Here is a 14,677-nt window from a genome sequence, read left to right as displayed (position 1 = left end):
CACCAGGAACATAGCTAACTTATCATTTTAGCCTTATATCTTGCTATTTGTCTATTCATTTTATGTGTCCACAGTTAAACATGACCAATGACACTATTGTTATTACTATTATCAGCAACAACCACTGCTACAATTACTTAGCTCTTATGTTACCATGACTATGTAATACTCCCATCTAGCTTAATGGTGAACATTTATTGAATTCTTAATATGTGCCAAGAACTGTGCTTAAGCATTTTCATTCAACGTGTAGTGACTAAACAATCACTAATCACTGTAATATGTTCAGCAAATAACAATGGTAAAATGAAACAGACTGGGAGTTTCTTGCTCCTACACTCATGCAGTTTATTGCCTCACTCCTCTTCTCTATTTCAGTTTTGTAATAATATTCTGGAAGTAGGTATTGTGTAATCAACATCCTTTTACAGATGAGGAAACTGAGGCTCACAGAGTTTTAGTAACCCATCCAAAACTTAGAGAAAAGAGATGCAGCTTCTAGACCTCGCCTGTTTCAGACTCTGATGCTATCCACACTCCTTTTCTCCACCTTTTTCTTGACTCTTCCCTTCATACCCGTCCACTGGCCACAGATCCTTCAAGGGAGGCATAATGTTGTGTTCTTCTTTGTAGCCCAGGTGTCACCTAGCACAGTTGACTAGCATCTTTACAGCTCAATGCGTGTTTTGAGGTTAAATGAAATCATCATCCCCTAGAGGCCTAATTTCACAGTCAGGCTCTCTCACTGCTGAGCAAGGGCCTCTCCCAGAGTGATCAATGATCAATGACTCTTAACTGTCTAAAATAGAAAACAATATACCACATCCACAGTTTCTGTTTGTTTTTGTTTTTATTTATGATTTCATTCATTTATTTGAGAAGGCATGCACACACATGAGAGAGAGTACAATCAAGGAGGGAGGGGGATAAGGAGAGGGAGAAGAAGACTCCCAGCTGAACAGGGACCTGGGGCTTGATCCTAGGGCCCTGAGATCATGACCAGAACTGAAGGCAGATGCTTATCTGACTGAGCCACCCAAGTGCCCCTCACCCACAGCTTCTAATACAAGATTTCATTGGTTCATCTGTTCCTGTGCTTAATAAGCAAGATTAATATTCATTGTATATTCAATTGTTAAGACAGTGCTACCAAATCCCATGTTCATTCTGCTTTCCAATACACACTACTACACTCTGCTAATATTTCATCATGTTCTGCTACAATGCATTAAGTGCAGGACTGGTGACATTTATTTGGAATCAGACACCTGTTATCAATTTGGAGTGTGGCGTATATATCCTGCTTCAAACTGTCCAGGGGCCAATGGAGATGAATGAGGCATAGTTAATGTCCTTGCTGCTTTGTATAGCTCCTCTTTACATATAAAACTGTGGAGAAATACCCTGCTAAATATAGTCTTAACACAATCATCATGGAAAGAATAATCTTTAATACAAATAATAGTGCTTTTGTTCATCTGGCTTCATTCATCACCACCTCTCATAGGACTTACATGACATTTCCTTTCATTCTTTCAGATTTGACAGCACATAACTCCTAGTATCTCCAGTTAAGAGAAGGGGAAGTTGAGGGTGAATTCTAACAGTATCAAATATCATGCCGAAGTCCATGATAATTGTAGATTATTCCAAGAATGCATATATTGAGGGCAGAATGTGGATCAACCATTCTGCAAATATGTATTGAGTATCTATTGTCCAGGAACAATCTTCTGTGCTGGGGATACCAGAATGAACAAGAAGGACCACCTTCCCTCAGAAAAACTACAGTCTATAAGGGAGCCAGAGCACCAGTGAGGCTCCAATGTGCTATCATAATTCTGTTGATAAGATGAAGCCAAAAACTATGGAGGCACCTGAAAGGGACATTTAGTTTGGAAACTCAAGAGAACTTTGCAGAAGAATTGGTAGCTAGGCTGCAGAAGTGGGGAAAGCACATACAATAAACCAAAGGTTAAAAAAAAAAAAAAAAGCACTTGAGGAGATATAAGAACCCAGAGATAAGTGATAGTATATGAAGAAGGTGAATGGAGACTAAGAAAAAAAAATGTGTATTCTTAGAATCCAGAATTAGGGGCACCTGGGTGGCTCAGTCAGCTAAGTGTCTGTCTTTGGCTCAGGTCATGATCCTGGAGTCCTGAGATCAAGCCGGTCCTGCTCAGTGGAAAGCCTGCTTCTCCCTCTTCCTCTGCCCTTCTGTGGCCCCTGACTCATGCTTTCTCTCTCTCAAATAAATAAATAAAATCTTAAAAATAGGAATACAGAATTATTAGCCTCCATTGAAATTTATCACCCTTGAATTCAGAGATGCCAAACAAGACTATCATTCATTCAACCTGTCTAAAGTAATTTTCATTACAGCAAATTAAATTTAGCCACATAGTCTTTGACACTCCTCCTTTGAAGAAGTGTAGCCTATGCCCCATTTCCTTGAGTCTTACCAGGCTCTATGACTGCTTTGGCCAATAAAATACAATGGGAAGTGACAAGTGACAACTTCTAGGCCTAAGCCTCAAGGTCCTGGCAGCTTCCACTTTCTGTCTCTTGGAATTTTTACTTTTGGACTCAAGTGCTCTTATTTCAAGGAAACCCAAGAGACTCTAAGACCTCAGCCAGGAGCCCCAGCTGAGCTTCCATCTGACGGTCAAAACCTGTTTGCCAGCCATGTGTGAGAGCCATTTTAAAAATGGATCCTCCACCCACAGCCAAGCCATCCCAGCTGACACTGCATGGAGTAAATACAAACCATACCGTCTAAGCCCTGCCCAAATTGCAGATTAATAATTTAAACCACTAAATTTGGGGATGATTTGTTACACAGAGATAGGTAGTTGGAACTAGCTAGCTACTTTAAGAAACTGGTGTTTGACTATCAATGCAGCTTGTGTTGATGAGCCCATAGAGATATTAGAGCCATTGCTATTTGTGGTACAGACTTCCTTCTATCCTAGTGGGTCACGTGTTAAATAAAAGTAGTTATAAAGGATGATGTGGCTGAGAGGTCTCATATAACTCTCCTGTTATATAAAATATGTTCATATAAGAGTCATATAAAAGAACTATGCCAGATGCTGTCATTCAGATTCTCCATTGTAATCAACCAGACAATAATCCCAGCTGAAATAAACACATGTTTGCAATTAGACTCTATTGATAATAATTGGGAACACAGTATACTCCAAGCATAATTTCTACTCATTGCTATTGAGATTCTAAAAGATCATAGTGAGAATGAGAGATAGTCAAGAATAATTTTTTTAAAAAGCCATCTTCTGTATATGGGGTCTTGTAACCCACCTCACAAAGCTTTCAGGAGAATTAATGAGATAGTGCTTATAAAGTCCTTGGAATCCTGCAGAACAAAAATTATAAACCTATAGAAAATAGAGTCAGTATCAATTGATCGTTCTGAAAGCTATTTTTAAAGGAAAAAATCAATATAAAAATTTAATAAGCCAAGAAACACATATTGCTAATAATTTGGTTTGTTTCTGTGACAGCCATCCTCCCAGTCACCCAGGCTTGAAATTTGTGTCTCACTTCTAAAGACGATTACAAAAAAATTAGATTCTGTCTCCAAATTATCTTTGCGTCTGCTCTGTTCTGTCCTTTTCCACTGCCACTTATCCACTTCAGTGTCTCAACACCAATCCTATTATAAGCACTCCTAATTGGTCTCCCTGAATCCAGTTTCTCTCCTTCCCAGGTCAACTTAGACAGTTTCCAGATTCATTTTTGTTTATATCACTCCTCCACTTAAAAATCTTATGTTGTTTCCTATTGTCTTAGAATAAAGCCAAACTCAGAATAGGGTATCATGGCTTCTAAGGCACATCCAAAAAAAAAAAAAGAAAGAAAAAAAAGAAAACACAAAGTTAAAGGCAAGGTGAAGGTCCTAGTGGGAAGCTAAGAGTTTTCTAGGGACCAAGACAGAAGGCTGTGGAGATAGTGCTGCCCCAGCTGTTTTCCACACCATATTGTAATCACCTGATCTAAAGGGGAAAAAAGAATGATCCCTTCCTACACAGAGACTGAGGAGTAGGGTAACATCCTGTCCATTTACTTAATCAGGCTCCTGCAGGTGGTAAGTCCACAAGTTCTCCCACGATCTTTGCAGTTAAAGGTATAGTCATAATAAGTCTATAGCTAGAAATTATTCCCTGCCTTATTACTGGTTTTGCTCAAGTAGGTACATTTTGAAAAGAGAGAGAAATGAAAGAAGGAACTCACATTGCTCTGGAAGATAATGCTAGACACTCACCAAAATTTGAATGCTATCTGTGGTGCTACCAAAACCAGCTAAGGAAATGTTTCTTTCAGTGCTCACTAAAGAAGTCTCAAACTGGAGGCTCCTGGTTGCATTTAAGTGGGATCCAACCCAGTAGATCTGTTATACAATGGTTACATTTTTTTAATGCGGTGCCAAGATTTTGAAAACCTGGAATTGTCATATGAAAAAAAAAAAAAAAAGGTTGATTTCCAGTGTCCTTTGTACAAAAACAAAAACAAAACACAGGAGATGAAAATGTTGACCCATATGATCAGAATCCTTAGGAGCTAGATGTGGGCCACCTCATTAGGACAGGGCACATATGGCACATTTGGCCAAATTCTCCATCTAACATGCTTCACTCATTCATGTACTTCCCTCAAGAAGTAATCAAGTTTGCATCTACTGGTTAAGCTGTTTGATCTCTGAGAATTCAGGTTTGCCCTTGGAAGGAAGTGTGTGTGGGAGGGGGAAGGGCAGAGACAGAGACAGAGGGACAGAGAGAGTGAAAGAGAGAGCAAGAGAGCAAACCAGTGGATCTCAGGAGACTCAATTTGTTAGGGGTACCCCCAAGGTGTTTCAAAGGCTACTCCAATCCTAGGTCTTGAGCACCACCTCATCTACAACCTCCATAACTCAGACTTGGAGAAATATGATTCTTAGATTAGAAAATGTATTCCATTGTCTGGAGGTAAAGGGAGAGTGACAAGCCTGGAGGACAATGAGATGACCAAATCAACTCTTATGAAGGAGTAGGGCTTTCCAGAAGTTCAGGAGATGATTTGTTCTGTAGAAGCTTGTAAAGGCAAGTGCCCTCATGGAGTAAGGAGAGAACTCCAGGGACAGTAGAACAAGGTTGGCAGCTGGAGTGCATCTGAGAAGGGCTTAAAATCTTTTTTTTTTTTTTAATGCCTCTTTAGCAGGTTCCACGCCCATCTCAGGGCTTGATCTTATCACCCTGAGATCATGACCTGACCTGAAATCAAAAGTTGCATGTTTAACCAACCAGGGAGGGGCTTAAAATCTTGGGTGATATTTTTTACTGGGCTTTAGGAAAAGTCAGATTTAACATGGAGTTCAACATACTCGCTGCCATATGTCGTCTTTCCTCCAAAGCTTCAGAGAAGGCTGGCAGAAGACAGTGTGCTAATAAGTTATGGAGGAAGGTAAGGGTAGAGATATCCAAATTAGAAGGGTGTCAAAACCGGATTCATACCACCACCAACTCCCAGTTGAAGAGACTGATGCTGCTTTTCTCTTGTTCAATAATGGAACCTCTGATCTGTAGTTGGGCACATGGTGTCTATGTTTTGTAGCCTCACTTGTAGCCAGGTATGAGCCTCGGATTAACAATGGTCAGTGAGGTGTGAGTATAAGTAATGTGTACAACTTCCTAGATGTGTCCTTAGATGGAGAACAATATGCATTTTCTTTCCTGTTTGTCCATCCTGCTGCTTAAAATGTAGATAGAATTTAATCTTCAAGTGATGGTAGAATGTCAACAGAGAGGAATCCTCATTCTCTAGAGGACTCACAGAATGGAACTGTCATTTTAACTCTGGATTGTCTACCTCCAACTATTGCATGAAAGAGGAATAAGGTTCTGACTTGCTTACTTGTGAACTTTCAGCCTAGCTGATACATTTTCTCAAAAGAGTCCCAAGTTTGAATGATGGAAAACTGAGATAGTTATATGCGTTGGTCTCCTCTACCTGTATGGTAGGTCCTTGAGGGAAGGGACAATGTCCTGAACATTCTTGTGCCCCACCCTTTAACAACTTGCTCAGCATGCAGTGTTACCATAGTAGTAGGTTCTTTTCCCACTCAATACTGTTCACCAAACAGCCAAACCACAGACAATATTTGATGGCAGGCAGGTAATTTATTCAATGACTAGGGAATGGAGAGGGAGCTCCTGCCCTAAAGGTACCTTCTCCCCAGTTAGGTCTCATGGTCACGGTTTCATGGGGTTAAGGTAATTAACGGGCCAAGAAGCAAGAAGACTTGGAGTTTTGATGGGGACGGAGGAAGAGGCTTTCTGCAATCAGAGTGCCACCTTTTTCTTCTCATGAATATGCATGATCAGATCTGTCAAGGTGCTAGTAGGTGTATGTTTTATTATAGTCAGATGGCAATGATCTTGAGGTCATCTGGAGGGTTAGCATGGTGTCCAAATTGGATCAAACCTGTCAACAAGTGGGTCATAGAGGCTTACTTGGAGCTTGTGGCTTCTGACACCCCACCTTAGATTCTGGAGGCAGGCTGCACCCGGAAGCAGGGGTAGAAAATGGGATTATTGTGGCTTGTTAGGCAGTCCCTGGTGACAGTAGTAGTTGTCTTATGAATGTTTTGAGAATGAGTAAATGTATGATTGAATGAGCAAATGAATAAAATAATAATATATTCTCTCTTCTGTGAAGTTTGGATCCCAACTCTCTAATTAGTACACTGGGCAATGACTTCAAGATGGGAGAATTACATAAGAGCCACACTAAAGCCTCCTCTTCAGTTCCAGATTGCATGGGGTCCTCAACAGATATTATTCATATCTGAACCTGAGCTAACCAAATTCTTCACCCTTGTGTTGACTATTCAGTCAGCTTAGCTCTGAACTCCATTACTTCCTTGTCTCCCCCTCCACACAAAACCCCCTTTTTGGTGTAAATTGTTCAGTTAAATAGATCCCTCCTTATCTCCCAGTGGAATCATGGGTTCCCCAAGGTGACACCAGAGAGTCCAATGTTCCTCCAGGAAGGCCTCTCCCCCTTCTGACTCAATGAGGAAAGAGAAAGTGTTCATTCTTCTCAGATATTTCTAGCCTATTGTGCCAGGAATTATTTCTGTGCATTCATTCTCTCAATATTTCAGCTCCTGAAATGTGTACCCCTTCTCCACACTACACAATCCATAAGTAACTGTGTAACCATGTGCAAGAATTAAAACTTACCACAACTATGTGCTAGAAATGTTACACAGGTAATTACCCTAAATCCTTTTAATAATGTTGTAAGTTACTACTGTTCCTTTAACATAGTTAAGTAAACTGAGGCTTAGAGAGGTTAACAGCCTTCTCAGGCAACAAGGGGTGGAACTAAGATTCGATCCCAAGTCTGCTTGATGTCTAAATTGCCTTGAGGTGAATAAAATTTAAGGACATTTTATAAGAAAACTGTTGATCCTGAAACAACTTTAATGTGCGATGACTGCTCACAGAACTCATTTCCTAGCAAACACATTTTCAACTCAGATTCACTGCTGATACATGCAAAGAGGCAATTGCCAAGGTTTCTTCATTAAAATATTCCATCAAAGGTATTTTTGGTTATGTGAAATTTGCATTTGATTTCAATAAAATGTATTTTTTATGTTAGGAAGAAAAACAAAGGCTCACCTTAAACATTTCACTTAAATTTACCATATTTCTTAAGTTTTAAAAAAAAGTCTATTTACAAGGGTGGGCCGGAAATCTCACCAGAGACAGAGAGATCATGGATGAGGCCACAGAGGGTCACATCAAAGCACAGAAACTTGACCTCCTGAGGCTCACATTCTGTTTTGAGAGTTTTGCATGTGTCTTCCTGTCTCCCAAATATTCCTGCTGAATATCCACGTCCTCCTCTTGCTTCTTTCAGCTCTCCTGTTGTCCAAGGAAAGCTGGGTGCATTGTTGTCTGATTTTTAATCCCCCTCCATCTCATCCTCATTTTCTTTTTTAATTTTTTCAAAGTCTTTCTTTCTTTCTTTCTTTCTTTCTTTCTTTCTTTCTTTCTTTCTTTCTTCCTTTCTTCCTTTCTTTCTTTCTTCTTTCTTTTTTCCTTTCTTTCTTCCTTTCTTTTTTTTCTTTCTTCTTATAATCATTTCTCTGAGTTCTCTCTCAGGGGCTCAACACATGTTGAGTTCTACCAGAGGGCAGAACTCCCTCCAAAATGAGGGCAAGCCCACTCTCTCCACAGGCCTCCACTAATGGCATCTTGGCCAACAAGAGCCTTATGCTTTCTGGAGATCTCACAGGATCTCCACTTTTGTATAAACTTTCAGATGAAAATATTTTTATCAGTACAAACATGATCAGAAGCCACCATATTGCTTTGAAATGAAGAATCAAAGAAATGCAAATAATCCTAAATAGAAAAAGAGAGTTAAGTCAAAGAAATTCTCACCAATCAGTATCATATTAACTCCTACTTTGTACTCAAAGCATGACAACTCATATAACTTGTTTCCAATAAACCAATGGGGATTATATCTTCAATAATGAATGTGTCATAGTGAATTTGTGGGTAGAATAAAGGTTTTGTGTTTTATCTTGCTAGAATAACAAAACACACATACCTACTGGTGCAGGGCTTCTTTGCACAGACTTATCTAAGATTTTGTCCAACCCTACTTTCTGAAAATAAGGGGGTGAGCAGTGTGTTTTTTTATACTGGGATGAAAATTTTAAAAGAACAAAATCCAATATTATATTACCACATTTTCTACTATACTGAAACCCAAGAACAAAGTCTGACCTCTATAACCACTGTAGAGAGTATTAGAGTTAATATTTTTAAAGAATTTAGTACATGTGAGACACTGTTCTAAGGACTTTATGTAAATTAACTCAAATGCTCACAATTGTCCCATAAGGTAAGCGCTATTATGCCTGCTTTATGGAGAAGGAAATGGAGGGAAAAGTATGCACCTAGTACACTCCAGAGCCAAGATTCAAACTTTGATAGTCTGGCCCCAAAGTCTGTGCTTTCAAATAGTAATTTCTAAATTTTCCTTGAATACACACATACACACAGACACAGACACACACACACACACACACACACACAGTCATACTCACATCAAAAAGAGGGAATTCTGAAGCGTGGAAAGTTTAACTAAACTTTTTAAGCTTAAAGGGATATCATTTTGATTGAGACTCCTGACTTCAGAGAACATTTAGTACTGTAAGAGCCATGGCTACTAAACTTCTTTCACATATCTTTCCCAAAAACAAGATCCTCAGTTACTTAACCACAGTACAATGATCAAAATGATGACATTAACATGATTAACATATTGGTACCTAGCATATGGACCTTACTTAGACATCACCAATTACCAAAATCATGTCTTTAAAGCAAAAGAAAATCCAAAAACATGTATTGCATTCAGTTGTCAAATCTTTTTAGCGCTCTTTAACCTGGGATATTTTATAAATCTTGTGTTTTCATTTTATGCCATGGGCATTTATGTAGAATGCACACCAGGTATTTAGTAGGATTTGTCTGTTGTTGTTTTTTTAAGATTTTATTTATTTTTCCATGAGAGGCACAGAGAGAGAGGCAGAGACAGAGGCAGAGGGAGAAGCAGGCTCCTTGCAGGGAGCCCGACGTGGGACTCGATCCCTGGACTCCAGGATCATGCCCTGAGCCAAAGGCAGTGCTAAACTGCTGAGCTACCCTGGCTGCCCCATTTTTTTTTTTCTTTTAAAGATTTTATTTATTTATTCATGAGAGACAGAGAGAGAAGCAGAGACATAGGCAGAGGAAGAAGCAGGTTCCCTGTGAGGAGCCTGATGCAAGACTGCAAGACTTGATCCAGGGACTCCAGAATCATGCCCTGGGCTGTCTGATGTTTTTGCAGGATCAAATTTGGGATATATGTTTTGGTGTCAGACACATTTAATTACCATTTTATTTCATTTTACAGAGGAAGAAGCTGAAGCACAGAGAGGCAATTTCCCAGGGTCACATAGCCTCTCGGTGGCAAAACCAAGTTCATATCTTGGTCATCAGCCAAAGTCTGGGGTCTTGATCCCTCACTCTTACACTCACTTGGGAAGGACATTAGAATTAATGTGTAATTATTATAATATTATTAGATATTATGTGCCAAGCAGGCCCCACCTCAGGCCAATTAAATAAAAATCTCTGGAGATGGGTCCAAGTTCTATGCTCCATTTTTTTAACACCCAAGTAAGTATAATATATGTCAAGATTGCAAATCACCATAATAAAATTTTTAACTTTCTGTTGCTCCTAAGAATGAGAGGGACTTCTTAGGAAGTTAGCCAAAAACGTAGGTTATTACCACAGTCTTCTCTTTCAGGAAATGACCACCTAGGATAGGATCTTAAATCAGTGCCTTCAGGTTACAGCACTAAAACCCCATTTCAGAACCCTTATATTTGCTTTTTCTAAACTCAGTCTACACTCAAACCTCTCTAGATCCCTACAACATTACCTAACTCTTCATTCATTCTCAGAATACCTTATGTTCAGATTTATTTCCATTCCCAGATTGAGACTCTCTGTGAGACCAGAGACCACATCTCATTCATTTTGGAATGCCCCAAATCAATTACAGTGATACTTCACACCCAGCTGGTGCTGGTGCTCAGTAATAAATGTTTTGCTAAGTAACTTCAACTTAAGTTTTGCTTTTGCCCTCTCAAAGCCTTGAGAGATTTTATTAGACATTACCTTGAACTCAGTATTTCACCCTAAAGGATTAGCATCAAATGCAAGGTTGAAGATTTTGCTGTGTGCTTTCCTTCCATAACATTTATGGCAGTGGAAAATATGACATGTCTTGCATGAATCCCTGGGGTGACCCACTGTCACAGATCCTGTCTCCTAAGACGTATATGTTTATTGCTTATCTTTGTCTTATTCTTAAATCAGCTCTTCCTGATACTTTTAAAGTGAAAATCTAAACATCTTTGGTGTATTGTTTTGTAAAAGACTCAAAATGGGATTTAAAAACATGTATCTGTCAGGTTCTTGTCCACCTATTTATTTACTCCTCCACATCCAATAGGGGCCCTGAGACTATGATACCACATGAGTTCCCAAAATCTTAGGAGGATGTGGACAACACTTAGGCCATGGGGCTTACCGTTCTGAAGAAGCAGGCTCAGAAGCAGACTAAGTGCCCATGTGACATCTGAGACAAGTGTGAGGTTTTTAGTATAGTGTCAGCCACAAATGATTACTATTATTGTGTTTGTTGAAACAAAGTAGTCTGTTCACATATACATTTCTACACCATATACCATCTTGGTCTACCGCTCAATATCACATCCAACAGGTTTCCTTTCCCAGTGAGTTCTGAAGTCCCTATAATAGGAAGGAGTCCTGTGTAAAATCCTTTTGTTTATGTAAAGCTTGTTTGATGTACCTTCACGTCCCCCTTGGATGATTGAAAACTCCTATTATCACTAACAGACTAAGCCGGTGTTTTTGAAAGGTAATGAACTTCATTCTATTGACATAAAGCCGTGAGGAGAGAAGGTCCTGGGAGATGAAACTCCCAGGTTGTGAGCAGTTTCTGTTTCCGTGGCTGCAGCCTGGCTCTAATGATCGGGGTCGGGGGAGTCACTGCAGAGCTACTTAATGGTTGCGTCAGCCTCTCTCTGCCTGGAGCAGCCCCAGTGCCTCTCTTCAGCCTCTAATGAACAGTGCTGTGGGCAGGCAGGGGTGATTCATGGGGCTCCTTCCTCATTAGAATGTCAAGCAAGGCTCAGCTGCCTCAAATCCCTTGTGCAAGTAGGCAGGCTGAAATTATAAATAAATGCAATGGCGAAAGGTTAGTGTATATTAGTGTATATAAACTAACTCCTCTCTTTTCTCTGAATTGAGTTGGCTTTACTCTTTCTAGTATATATGTCATTTAGTACCAAGTTCATTATACAAGAAATTTAACTTAATTAAGTTATAACCGAATTTAATTTCTATTTCAAGCCCACATTCTTTCAAGATCACTCATTAAGCTTTTCCTTTTGATTGGCATCTAGAGGATGAGGTGCTAAGGTGCCTATAATAATGAGACATGGGGAGGAGTGTCTACTTAGCAGCTGTTGTCCTTGCTACCTACACACTGCCAACCTCTGATGGGTCTTTTTTCTTGTCTAATCTTCAGGTACCAACGGTGGCAGGTCCCTGTTCCAGTATCAGGGCCCTTTATGCCAATAACCTGTGCTGAGAATGTCTGGCTTCATAAATATTCTACTGCTTCCCAAACACGCATATGCAAGAACTCTCTGAGGCGGTCTCTGGTCCATCTGCTTGGGCACCTCAGGCTGCAAGCATCTTTCAGCCTGCCCTAAAAAAAGAGAATCTGATTCTGGTTATTCAAACAGAAAAAAGAGGTAGCTCATAGAATTAATGGACACTTAAAGATCTACATGCCCAAACCAGCAAAGACAAGGCAGTGGGAACCACAAGGTGGACACTTAAATGACAAAGGTTGTGTCATGTGCTCTTATGTTAGCTATAGAGCGGGATTACTTAACTCTTTTATCTTCTGTAAAGGAAAGTAATGAATTAGTGCTCTCCAGAGGTGAACGCAATGGAGGATTTTCCCCAAATCAAAAGAGGCTTAGATGCTAGAAAGGCAAAATATGGCAGATATTCTCTATCCCATGCTAGGGATGGGGTAGCCCAGCTCAAATGATACCACTTAGATGGTAAGCCCTAGGCTGTTGGACAATGAACCCGAGGGCAGAAGAAACATCTTCATGCTGAACTTGGGCCAGTAGCTCAGAGACAATATTGAAGGCCCTACACAAACCCTTATGTGAAGTGAGGAACATCATTATTGGCACAACCAAAAACAGCGTGGATATGACACCAAGATCTGGTGGCCATAGAGAGGCCTTAAAATGAGACATGGAGGCAACACTAGTGACCTGCATCAACAGACTGCTGAGAAGTGGATAAGAATGCAGACACCTAAGCCAGCAATGGAATGTGGCAATAGTCAGGGTCTCCCCTACCCTTGTACATGAATGAGCACCACTGAAGTCCTAACCTGGGTACTTAGAAATAGGTACACTAAGTAAAAGAGAGATCCTGCAATGCCTGAGATGTTTCTGCTCCCTATTGGTATGAGAAATCAAATTAAAATTGTCCAGTTGAAAGAGAGAAGAAAGAAAAGAAAGAAAAAGAAAGAAAGAAAGAAAGAAAGAAAGAAAGAAAGAAAGAAGAGGGGAGAGGAGAGAGAAGAGAAAAGAGAAGAGGAACAGAAGAAAGAGAAGAGAAGAGAAGAGAAGAGAAGAGAAGAGAAGAGAAGAAGAGAAGAGAAGACAAAAGAAGAAGAGAAAAGAAAAGGAAAGAAGGGAAGGAAGGAGGGAAAGAAAGAAGAGAAAGAAAGAAAATGGATTTTTTTTTGTCCACCAGGATATATGAAGAGAGAAGATTAACAATTATTTTATATCAGTCATTAACTTGTGACACTTTGAAAGGCAAATGCTAAAAGGAAAAGTGAATTCATGAAATAAAAGGCAACAGTTCTGTCTACCCATTGACTAGGAAAAAAAGAGGAATGTAATCTATGTGATATAATCCCTAGTCAAATTCTGTGGGAAGATAGAGCCAAGGAAGGAAAGGTGGATTTTCCCTGTCTCACAGGGAGACCAGTTCTGATCAGGAAAGAGGGTTTGACTGACACCTTTGCAGTGTTAAAATGCAGATGATATAGGCAAAGCACTTCATCAAACCCAGAGTTGTGAATTAACCTTTACAAAATGAATGGCTTTTTCAGTGCTGAATAAAAGTCCCAGTGAAACAGAAGAGGAAAATGCTGGAACCACACTCTAAATCTGAGTAAGAATGGTGACCTTTGCATTCTAAATACTTGCAGCTATCTTAATATGACATTTGGCATTTTTCAACCTTGCACATGATAAAATAACAAATTTTTAGAAAAACCATTGAAGTTAATAAGCTGCCCTCCCTACAAAATGAGATTCCTTCTGGCTAAATAATATAACAATAAAGACTATATTTTGACCATTCGACTTTTATCATGGTGTAGATTTTTAATTGGAGAATGATTCTGGACTATGAAAATTGGCTTCTTAAAAGAGCTTCCATTGCTTCATCAAAAAGAGCAGAATTTTTTGTTAGGGTAAATTTACCAGCTCTCTGTCATCATTCGAAGCCTTAAATAGGAGAACATGAGGGGCAGTGAGGTATATTAGAAGGACTTGACTCTGGATCAGAACTCCTAGGGTCTTGGACTGAATGTACTGTTTAGTATCAGTGTGACCTTAGCCTCTTCTTCTCTAAGATAGAATCTTAATACTGCTCTAAACTATCTCACAGGATTGTCAATGAGGCTGAATTGGACAGTGCTTGTTTAAATGCTGGCAGCATTAGCCAGATATAAGGAAATAAATTTAGAATAACTTGGAATTCATGATTTAATAAAAACAGCGAAGGTTTAAAGCCCAGCTATGCATCTTACTAGCTATGTGAACTCTCTAAATCCCACTTTACTCCTTATAGAGTGGAGATAATAATCACTACATCATAGAGCTGTTGGAGTATATTAAAAGTATAAAGATGAGCCTAGTTCACAAGCACACATTTACTAAATTAATGCATAAATATCCTAGGGCTGACTACAT

General features: G+C 39.5%; 1 long non-coding RNA gene across 1 annotated transcript in view; it reads left to right on the top strand.

Annotated features, from left to right (window-relative positions):
• Positions 1-14,063, top strand: part of LOC140593885 (uncharacterized) — a 61,964-nt gene extending 47,901 nt beyond the window's left edge. The window contains exon 4 of the long non-coding RNA XR_011994252.1: positions 12,187-14,063. This is a non-coding gene — a long non-coding RNA (uncharacterized lncRNA). The remainder of the gene's footprint in view (positions 1-12,186) is intronic.
• Positions 14,064-14,677: the final 614 nt, after the last annotated feature.

The sequence above is a fragment of the Vulpes vulpes genome, chromosome 9 (assembly GCF_048418805.1).
Source record: "Vulpes vulpes isolate BD-2025 chromosome 9, VulVul3, whole genome shotgun sequence".
Taxonomy (NCBI): Eukaryota; Metazoa; Chordata; class Mammalia; order Carnivora; family Canidae; genus Vulpes; species Vulpes vulpes.
Note: the sequence above shows the minus strand (reverse complement) of the source record. Positions and strands in the feature narration are given on the sequence as shown.